The following is a 10,175-nucleotide window of genomic DNA, read 5'->3' as shown; positions in this document are numbered from 1 at the left end:
CTTGGTTTAAGCACAATGAAAAGGAACATTATGGTCTCAATTAGAATGATGGTCTAAGATACTGTGATCTCACCTTTGCTTCTAATCCTGTGATTCTGGGAGGCATCTCTCTGTGCAATGGGGTTCAAGATATAAGTAGCTGTGAGTATGGTAATATCCACCCAGCTGCTGCTGTAACTCTAACAACAACAAAAACTAACTTTTCCATATACTAGGAGGAGCACAGACTCTCAGCAGAGTTCCTTAGGATTGCTGGGTCACACAAGGCATCACAGGAACACATTTATTAAAAGTCTTCAATATATCTGAGGATTTTGCTGGTTTCAGTCAGTTCCCTAGATTAAAATATTGTGTCATATGCTCTTTGAAAAACAGTTGTAACCTGTCAAATGATGTGGACCAGAAAAATATTTCTGACTAAACATACATTTATCAAATTGACATACAAATTCAAATACTTATGAGTTAAAACACTTTCCACTTGAGGTATTTTAAATATAATATCTTCATTTGTCCTTTGATAATTTCATATATGCACACCATACATTTCCATTCTTTTCTTGGATTTGGACTGGAATTAAAATTTTATGGTCACTTTTATAGATGTTTTGACACATTCTGAGAACATGAATAAAAATGGGCACAATATGTTCAAAGACTTCCATAGAACATAGCTGGCTATATTGAAATCATGTATAAGAATTGAATATATGAAATTCTTGATATATACATCTTTTCACTAAAAGGCCTGGTTGAGATTCCAAGGGGGGGGGTGCAGCAGTAATGTTCTGCCCTGCCTTTGTGATGATGGACATAACTCAAGATAAAGGAAAGGGGATAGATGGAAAATGATGGAACAAAGTTAATGGCATGTTTCATTACTGTTTAGTGCTACCATCCTCTTCCCTTTTCTTTTCTTTTTACTTAAAAAAAAATCCCACTTCCCTTTCTTTGGTAAGAAAGTTTTCTTTTCTAAGTATCTCTACAATATTTTTCATATTAATAGATATTTTCAATTGACTACATCAGAGAAAGTTGGTTGTAGATTATTGTTTAAGATATTGTGAACATTTATTCACTTATTCACGTATTCATCAAACCCTTTATTGATTGCCCACTCTATGCTGGGTAATTTTTAGGAACTGAGTACTGATCTATAGAGACACATCACAGCAATCAATGATGTTCAAATGAATGATTTACATCAAGGTGACTGTTTTCATTTGTATGTTCTCAAAGCAAATGGGCAGTTATTTTTGTGCCACTCCCTGAATGACATTGTTTTGCTGTAAGAAAAAAAAAACATGTCAATGAACTGCTGACATTGACATGAAAGAGTTTTTAATGAAAACTCTTTAATGAAAGAGTTCCCCAAGGAGGTGTGATGCATTGGGCAGAGGTAACCATCTTGGTCATCATGGTCTTCATTCTTTGTGTGCATCTGTCTAAAGTGTAGTGTGCTCTAGACTAGAGGAATTATTCCACTTGGTATTTTATAATTCTGCTACTGTTTGAAGACCAACACAACTTTGCACATCAGGGACATAAAATCCCACTACTGGTAGTACTGTGACCTCAGAAGCAGGAAATGAAAACTTTGGAAAAGGATGACAGCAACTCTTGCCATCCTGTCTGCTTCCTCATAACTGTGAGGACACTGCTAAGCACATATCTTCTGACCAAACTTATATTTTTGCAGAAGACACTAATCTTCCTTTATACTCAGAACCTTCGTACCAACAAATCCCTACCCTCTATAATCACTACAATACCCCCTCTCTACTAAAGCATACTAGTTAGTATATCAATAGCTTATTACTGAAATCAGCCCCTCCCTTCTACTTCTAATCTAGTTATTACTGTCTCATTTTGTTTCTATGCACAGTTGAGCTTTGTGCATAGAAGAAGAAAAATGTTTTTTTGTTTTTGTTTTAGAAAGTGTTCATACATAACACATCATTCAAATCTGGCTAGTCCCTACAGCTGCACCTTTCACAATAACAAACCCCAAATCAGCCTCAGTTCTCATGCTCATCTAGGAGCATCTAGTGCTGTAGAAACATCCTTTCCCACCAGTTCTTTCTCTTCTGTGCATACTGGGTACGTGTCTCTAATACCCCATCATTTTTCCCTTGCCAATCTGGTATCTCTTTCAGTGTGTTTATATGTTTTAATGGCTAAGTGTTCCAAAATCACTTTCTATATTTTTCTATTTGTTGTACAATAGGGTTTCTCTAAAGGCATTAAACCTATGTATATGCTAATTTCCCCTAATAGCCTTATTACTTGCCTCTCACTACTGAATTTCAAATTTCTCTGCCCTTCTTACTGTTTAATAAGTCTCAGGTAGATTTTAATATAAGCCTTAAGCCAATGATGCTCAAATATAAGCCTCCAATCGTTACCTACAGTGAATTAAAGCTAATTCAGTCTTTGAAGTAATTAGCAATCTTTAGTCACCGGTTTTATTTCTCCCAGCCAATAACCAATTTAAATTTTCTTGTTTGTTCTAACTTCAAAATACACCTGCACTCAAGTATTTTCACCATCATTATTGCTAGTCTGATGAACGTTCTTCAGACAGTTGTAAGAATGACCTACAATATCTCTGTTTGCATTCTTGCTCCCTTTCATTCTCTGCAGCTGATTCTAACCACGACAACCTGGCTACTGTTTCAAAAGCTACTGATTAGTTCCTTTACACTCAGGGTAAATCCTAAATTCTCAGCCTTGTTTCTTAATTGTGGAAATTCTGATACGCTCTCATCTCCACTGACCTCTCTTGCCAACCAATGCTGCATTCTCCCAAGTTCATTCCACTCCTTCTTCAACAACCTCATCACCCTGCCTCAGGCACCCTTGATACAGCTGTGACTTTTTATCGGTCAGTATATTACCTGGAAATTATTGCTCTTAGGAACTAAAAGAATCTCATACCTCAAAAACACTTAGTTTATACGGAAATAAAGTTGGACATTGAGAAACAACTATGAAAATAATGCGGAGTCTAGTACAGAACAGGCTTTTACTTCCATCTTAGATTACTATGGTATTTGTATATAAGTAACTATTTACTAGACTCTGTGCACAGTCCATAGGAGACTATTGGCTATAATGGCAAAATGTCTTTCCATATTAGCCATTCAAATGTTGGCTGATGTACAATAATTATTCACTATAATTAAGTCAAGACATCAAAAAGTGCCTCAGGAAGGTAGTTAAATAAACATAAATATGGAGAATTGGGCCAAGCTCTGTAGCCCAACACCTTGGTTGACTAACACATGACAGCCTTCTTTTCATGGGTACAGTAGTGGAAACCTCACCCTTACTGTTTCTTTTACACAAGGAGCAGTAAACATGTTAGTCTTGAAATAAACATGGCGGTGGTATGAAACTCTGCCATACCAGTAACCAGTAGCGCTTCACTACTGTAGGAATGTGTTAACATCCCCTTACTGAAGCCCGAAAGCCTGACCTAGCCTGAACTGATTAACTTGACATTCTTAAAAACCCAATAACTGGAACAGAACAAAACATGCAAAATGGAAAAGAAAACAAAAGATCCAGAAGTACTTTGCATAAACAATCTCACTTGGTCTAGATAAATTTTATTACAAGACTGAATTCACTAACTCTATTTCTTTTCCGTATAAAGACTTCATCATTAGTCCAGAAGTCATCAAAAAAGATCAAAGAAAATCTTTTTAAAATGGAAAAGAAAGTATACTTCAATGTGCGGAAGAACTCTACTATACCGGGGGCAGGGGGAGATAAAAGAGAAAAGGAATTATAAGTAAGAACCATAAAAAATTTTAACTAAAAATATTGGCTTTTTCACTCAAATGAACAGCTCTTGAAAAAAATCCAAAATATGAAATGAGTTTATCTGTAGAGGCTTTGAATTTGGAGATTAGAACATGTTGTAACAAAGAAGCATGGCTTGGGAGTCAACCTCGTCTTAAAATAATTATGTAGTTTACTCTCCACTCTTGGCATATAAAATACATACAGGTTACTCAGATATTCTTAGCAAGTTTAAAGTATGAATCTTTAAGACATTTTAAACATGGACAGAATTGCTTTAGGAGCCTAAGCCCACTGTGCAGGGGAACTGACAGTTGAAGTATTTGGAAGTGAATTGAGGCTTGGGTGTGAAGGAAGTCGAAAACCCATCCATAAATTATCTGTGAAAGCGGTAAAGCAAATGAATTCTCAGTCTTCAATTATTTTTAGCTATGTCAATTCCATAGACTCAGCCTGAACCAGGAAACAACACCCAGGACACTTTCTAAATCCTAGCAGCAAGTAAGGGACCCCAGTCACCTTCTTCTCCTGCATCTGCTTTGTGCCTGTGATCTCCTGTCTACCTGACAAGCTTTTAGTTCAAAGTATCTTTGGTACTGTATATTTTGTTCCTCAAAAATTTCACTAGCATTAAATCATACAGTCGATTTTCTTTTCTTAATCCTGTCATCTTGGTTGGTAACTGACACTCGAACAAAAAGAAGGGTCAGTAAACACCATTTATTTTTACGATTTAGGAGATTAGTTTATGGTCAGCATATTCATATAACATAGACAGAATTTGACCTGAATCAAAAAAAGATGTAATCCAGAGCTTTGATAGAAAACAGAGATATTTTCCAGTTTTTTTTTTTATTTTTCAAGAAAAAAAATTTACATCCTTAGATAAAGAATGGGAGACATGGGAACCACCAGCAGCATAGACCTCCATCCAGGCGTCTGTATCCAATTTCATTTTATTACATGGATTCAATTTATGTTTTGGTTAATGTTTTATTCTGTATTTTATGTCTATTTTTTCTGAACACAGGTCAGTTTGTGCAGGTCCCAGGGATTACTTCCATAGTTAAAGCTAAAAGCACAGTGCCATTTCCCCCTTTCTGAGCATCGGCGACAGTAAATCATATCAGCATCTCAACTCCAGGCAGTTGAGTCAGCGATAAATCAACCACTTAGTACATGTGAAAACTCGATTGTTGTTAAAGGGCAAGGAGAATGTCTTCTTTCTGTAGTTCCTAGAGCCAACAGCAGAAAGAGCATCTCGTTAAGTATGGAATGTCGTTTTATCTTGGTTCTTCTGCCTCGGTGGTCTTGCCGCTCTGTTACGTATTCTCCCACCACACTCCTACAAATATATTATCTTGTCATCCAAAGTTCACAAATTTTCATCTCTTGCTTTAGCTTGGGGCGATGTGTGGTGCCCTCCATGTTGACAGCTATATGGTTCCAGTCTACATCAAGCCTCAGCCTGACGCTTTCTACACATCGAGAGAAACACTGCATTCCTTCAATCTCTCCGGGGAATGTGTTTGTCAGGTGCCATGATTTTTTTACATTTTGCTGTTTATAATATTAATAGCTATGCAATAAGACGTGTACTATTGAACTGTCAGGAATGATTTGTTACCAGATGTTAGCCTAATTTGCCAGCTGTCAAATTTTAATAATTTGTGTTTGCGCATAAAGTGACACTTAACTTTCATGGTAAATCAAGACATATAGCATAACTTACTTGAAACTGTATATGCTGAGGGAGGGCTTGCATGCAGCTAGATGGTTTGAATGACTTGAACTGAGCATGCGGTTTGAACATGGCATTTGGAATGCAGTGTATGTAACAGATTGGAAAGTTCTTGATTTCTTTTATGTGTTTGAGTTGTTGCATTTCGAGCAGAGTTAGAGACTTGGATTATTTTAGATTGTTGCTGTTGGGAGGGCAAGGTTGGAGTTTACCTTAAAATATATTCAAGTCCACGGTGTAGGTGATGATATGTATCTGTAATCCCAGTACATTGAAGTCTGAGACAGGAGGGTGGACATTTAAAGGCCAGCTTATATTGCAAGCTTTAGACCCTGAAGGAAAACAAGATCCTACCTTTTAAGATGATAATGAAACAAGGGCCAGAGAGAATAGTCATTGTGTAAAGTGCTCCCCACATGCCTGGAGGCCTGTATTGAAATGTAATGCATCTGTTGCTCCAGAACTCTGTAAGTGGAGTCATTCTAATCATCAGAGCATGCTGTATAGCCAGAGAAGATGAATTTAGGAGTTCCAGAATCAGTGAGGGATGTTGCCTCAAAATGATACGGAAAGTAATGAAGGAAGACACTCATCGTCGCTCTGCTAGCATCAATATGAGCAAAGCTACCTGCGCCGATGAGTGTGCATGCACACCTGCACACACACACACACACACACACACACTCACATATACACACAAACACACACACACAGACACACACACACACAGACACACACACACACACACACACACACACACAGAGAGAGAGAGAGAGAGAGAGAGAGAGAGAGAGAGAGAGAGAGAGAGAGAGAAACATGCATGTATATACCTATACCGACACACAACAAAAAATACCAAAACATCAACAGAAATCGGGGAGAGAGTTTATCTTTCTTTCAGTTCACTATAACAACCCATCATGGAAAGCTTTGAGGGTAGGAATGTTAAGTACAAAGGAACTCAAACAGGATAGGTACCTGGAGGCAGGAGCTGACTCAAAATGGCTGGAGGAGTACTCTTTAATGGCTTGATCCTCCTAGCTTGCTCAGCCTGCTTTCTTATATAACCCAGGGCCATGCACAATGTGTTGAATTCTCCAACATCAATCACTAATTAAGAAAATGCACTACAAACTTGCCTACAGCACGGTTGTGTATGTGTGTGTGTGTGTGTGTGTGTGTGTGTGTGTGTGTGTTTCTTTTTGAAAACAACAGAACATCACAAAATAAATATACTAAGAAAAAACAAAACATACTGATAGACAAGACAATACAATAAGGGAGAAGAACCCTCAAGATCTCCCCAAAAAATGGACACAAGAATCAGATAAGTCTGAGTTATACATACAGAGGATACAGTGCAATCCTGTTCTGGCCTGTGCTTTGTGCTTCACTGTCTGTGCTCTGCTCAGTTGGTTTCATGGAACATGTTCACCTGGTGTTCTCCATCCCCTCTGGCTCTTAAGACTCTTCCCACTTCCACTTCTACAAGGTGCCCTGAGTTCTGAGGTGCAGGGATTTGATGGAGTTATCTCACTTAGGGTTGTGTGGTCTAAGGTGTCTGTCTCCCTCTGTCTCTTTCTGACTCTCTGCCTCTCTCTGTCTCTGTCTCTGTCTCCCCACCCCCATCTCCCTGTTTCCTCTACTTTTGTCTGACTATGCATCTCTAGTCTTCTTCCTACATGCTGCAGGTGGAAATTTCTCTGTTGATGGCCAAATAAGACACTGATGTAGATATAAAGCAGGATATCCCCAGAACCCATTTTTTACTATTAATGTTTTATGACCAGTAGTAGTTCTTTTTACCCTACATCTATGGAATGTATAGTTTCTGGTTCTTGGTCACCCAAACAGTATCCGGAATGGGTCCCATCTTGTGATGGGGGCCTTAAGTCAAATCAGACATTGCTTGGTTACTCCCACAAGCTTTGTGACACCACTACCCTAGCGTATTTTGCAGACAGGATAGATGTAGACCAGGGAGACTTTCTGGCTAAGTTGGTGTTTACATTTCTCTTCTGGAAACCTGCAGAATAACTTCTTGTATCAAAGATTCTACAATGTAGGGGTAAAGACTTCAGTGTAGGCATCAACTCAATATTCAATGAGTTGTACGTGTATTTTATTCAGAAATTGGGACTTGCTGTCCATTTTTGGAAAGAAACCTATTGTCATGGCAAGAGTCTGGGTTTATAAGGATTTTCATGAGACCCCATTGGCCCAAAACTCAATTGAATATAACCTAATCCCAGCTTTAGAATCTTCACTTGGTGACAAATTTAGCCTGTTGGGCTCTGTCTTCTCCTTCATTTGGAGACTTTATTAGTATTGTCTTTATATATTTTAGGATGTTTCTACTTCACTAGCTTTTCATACCATTCCTCAAGTGCTGTCCCAATTCTAGCTGTCTCTCCTCACATTCCCTCCCCCAATGCTCTCGACCTCCCAACCTTAAACCCTACTCATAAAACCGATTGTATTTCACCCTCCCAGAGTCTATTTTTAGATACTAAATGATGACATCTTGATTAATGCCTGGGGCCTGAGATTTTTCTTTATTTAGAAAGCAACTTTCTTTCTAAAAATACATATTAATATGTATTTTCAGTTTTTCTTATATATTAAACACATGAAAAAATGACTAATTAGGAATCTATCGAACATCAATTCATGGGGAAATTCTCTTCTGTGCATTTGGATCAAACAATACACTTGACCATGTAGCAGATAAATGATTGCCATAAACTGCAAAACAATTTTTATTCTTAATGCGCATTACTATTAAATAAAAGTAAAATCTTTGATATTTCTGAAAATAATTAATTCAATGACTATGTCTCTCACTATAATATAAAAATATTGATACTTCTCTTGCTTCTTGATATGTTTCTTTAATTTGAGCCTTGCAAGGAATTTTTTCATTTCCCTTTTCTTATGTACTTTGTTGTCCCATAGCACGAATATCATTCTTATGAAGTCCTTTTATTTCTGTAATTTTTACAATAATATAGCTATTTTATTTAAAGGCTGCGCCCATCTGAAATTTTCCTTCCTTGATTACTGATGCCAGCAAATTGTATGGTGAATCTTTCCAATAAACTTTAGCTTTTCTTTAGACTATTGCTCTTAGACTATATTTTATTTTATTGTAATATTTAATTTTTCATGCCACTAGCTTCGAATTTATTTTGTATTTCATTTTTAGTATAATTTGGAAGATAAGGCTACCAATTTAAAGTGTTTTTAAAATTTTGCTGTATGTGTAAGGCTATTTTGCCTGCTTTATGCCTGTGTACCACAAGCATGCAGTTCTCTGAGGGGCCAGAAGAGGTCATTAGATCCCTGGAACTGGAGTTGGTAGACAGAGCTGCCATGTTGATGTTGGATATTGAATTTATAACCCCTGGGAGAACAAGCACCCTGTGCTCTAAAAGCTTAAGTCAGCTTTCCAGTCTAAGGTGCTTTTACTGAAAATAAAATAAAAACTAATCAAATAGTGTAGATCTTATCTTCAAGGTTGTTCTCTGTAATCCATACCTTTTGGGTGTTTAATTTTGATTTCCCACAAAGTGTTTTTCCTAAGATTTATCTTTGGATAAATATTTATTGAGGAATAAAATTTATTAAATTTCCACATTCTTATGAGTCCCCCAAATTTTGGACTGATTTTTAATTTGATTATGTTTTTTCTAGAAGTCATCCTATGTGTTAGTCTGATGATACAAATTGGTTAAGATTATAATCTAGCCATATTCTATTTCCACTTGGGAAACTGGTTCCTGTTCTTATAGCATATCATGCTCAACAGTTATCTTTTAGGCTGTTTGAGAGTACAAGTACATATCTGATGGCTCTATCCATTATTATATGTGGAATATGGAAACCAAATATTTTAATTCTTTATTTTTGACAGCCTTTGTTTTACATATTTTAGGAGTTTTGTCAATATATCTGCATATTTTGATACAAAATACAATAGTGATATAATCTACATAATTTCCACTCATGCAATCTTAGGTATCACACAGTTATTTTGCAACGTTTTCATTGTTACTATTTGTTCTTTAACACCAAACTGATCTCTTCAGATATTTCTTTTGTTTCTTTGACTTCCTGGGGCCTACAAGCTCTCTGCTACGCCTTTGCTTGCTAATTATGTTGTTAATTATTCTTTGTTATCATTCCAAGTTTCTATCATTTATACCATCACAATACAACACACATACACTCACACATATACACATACACATACACCACTGTATGGAATTACATACACACATTACATACACACATTATTGTATGGAATTCTTCTAGCTCTTCAATGACATTCAGAGTTTGGTGAGAAGTTATTCTCAAATGTTTAGTTCTGTGAGAATATATCAAATGCTACATTTACAATATTTGTAATTAGTCCACTTGCTTGCCGTAATGTCAAATGGGTTATTTTTGTTGTTCTTGTTTTATTATTTTGTTTTTTTTTTCTTGCATGGCAGTCATAGTTTTAGTTTCTCTTCATGACTCATAATTCTAAAAAGCAACCTAGACCATTTAAATAATAGAACATAAAAAAATTGGCTAGTCAGAATTTCTCTTTTCTTTGGGGTTTCTTGTTATCATTTATATCTGT

Source organism: Apodemus sylvaticus, chromosome 2, assembly GCF_947179515.1.
Source record: "Apodemus sylvaticus chromosome 2, mApoSyl1.1, whole genome shotgun sequence".
Lineage (NCBI taxonomy): Eukaryota > Metazoa > Chordata > Mammalia > Rodentia > Muridae > Apodemus > Apodemus sylvaticus.
The sequence above is the reverse complement of the archived record's forward strand: the minus strand, read 5'-3'. Positions refer to the sequence as shown.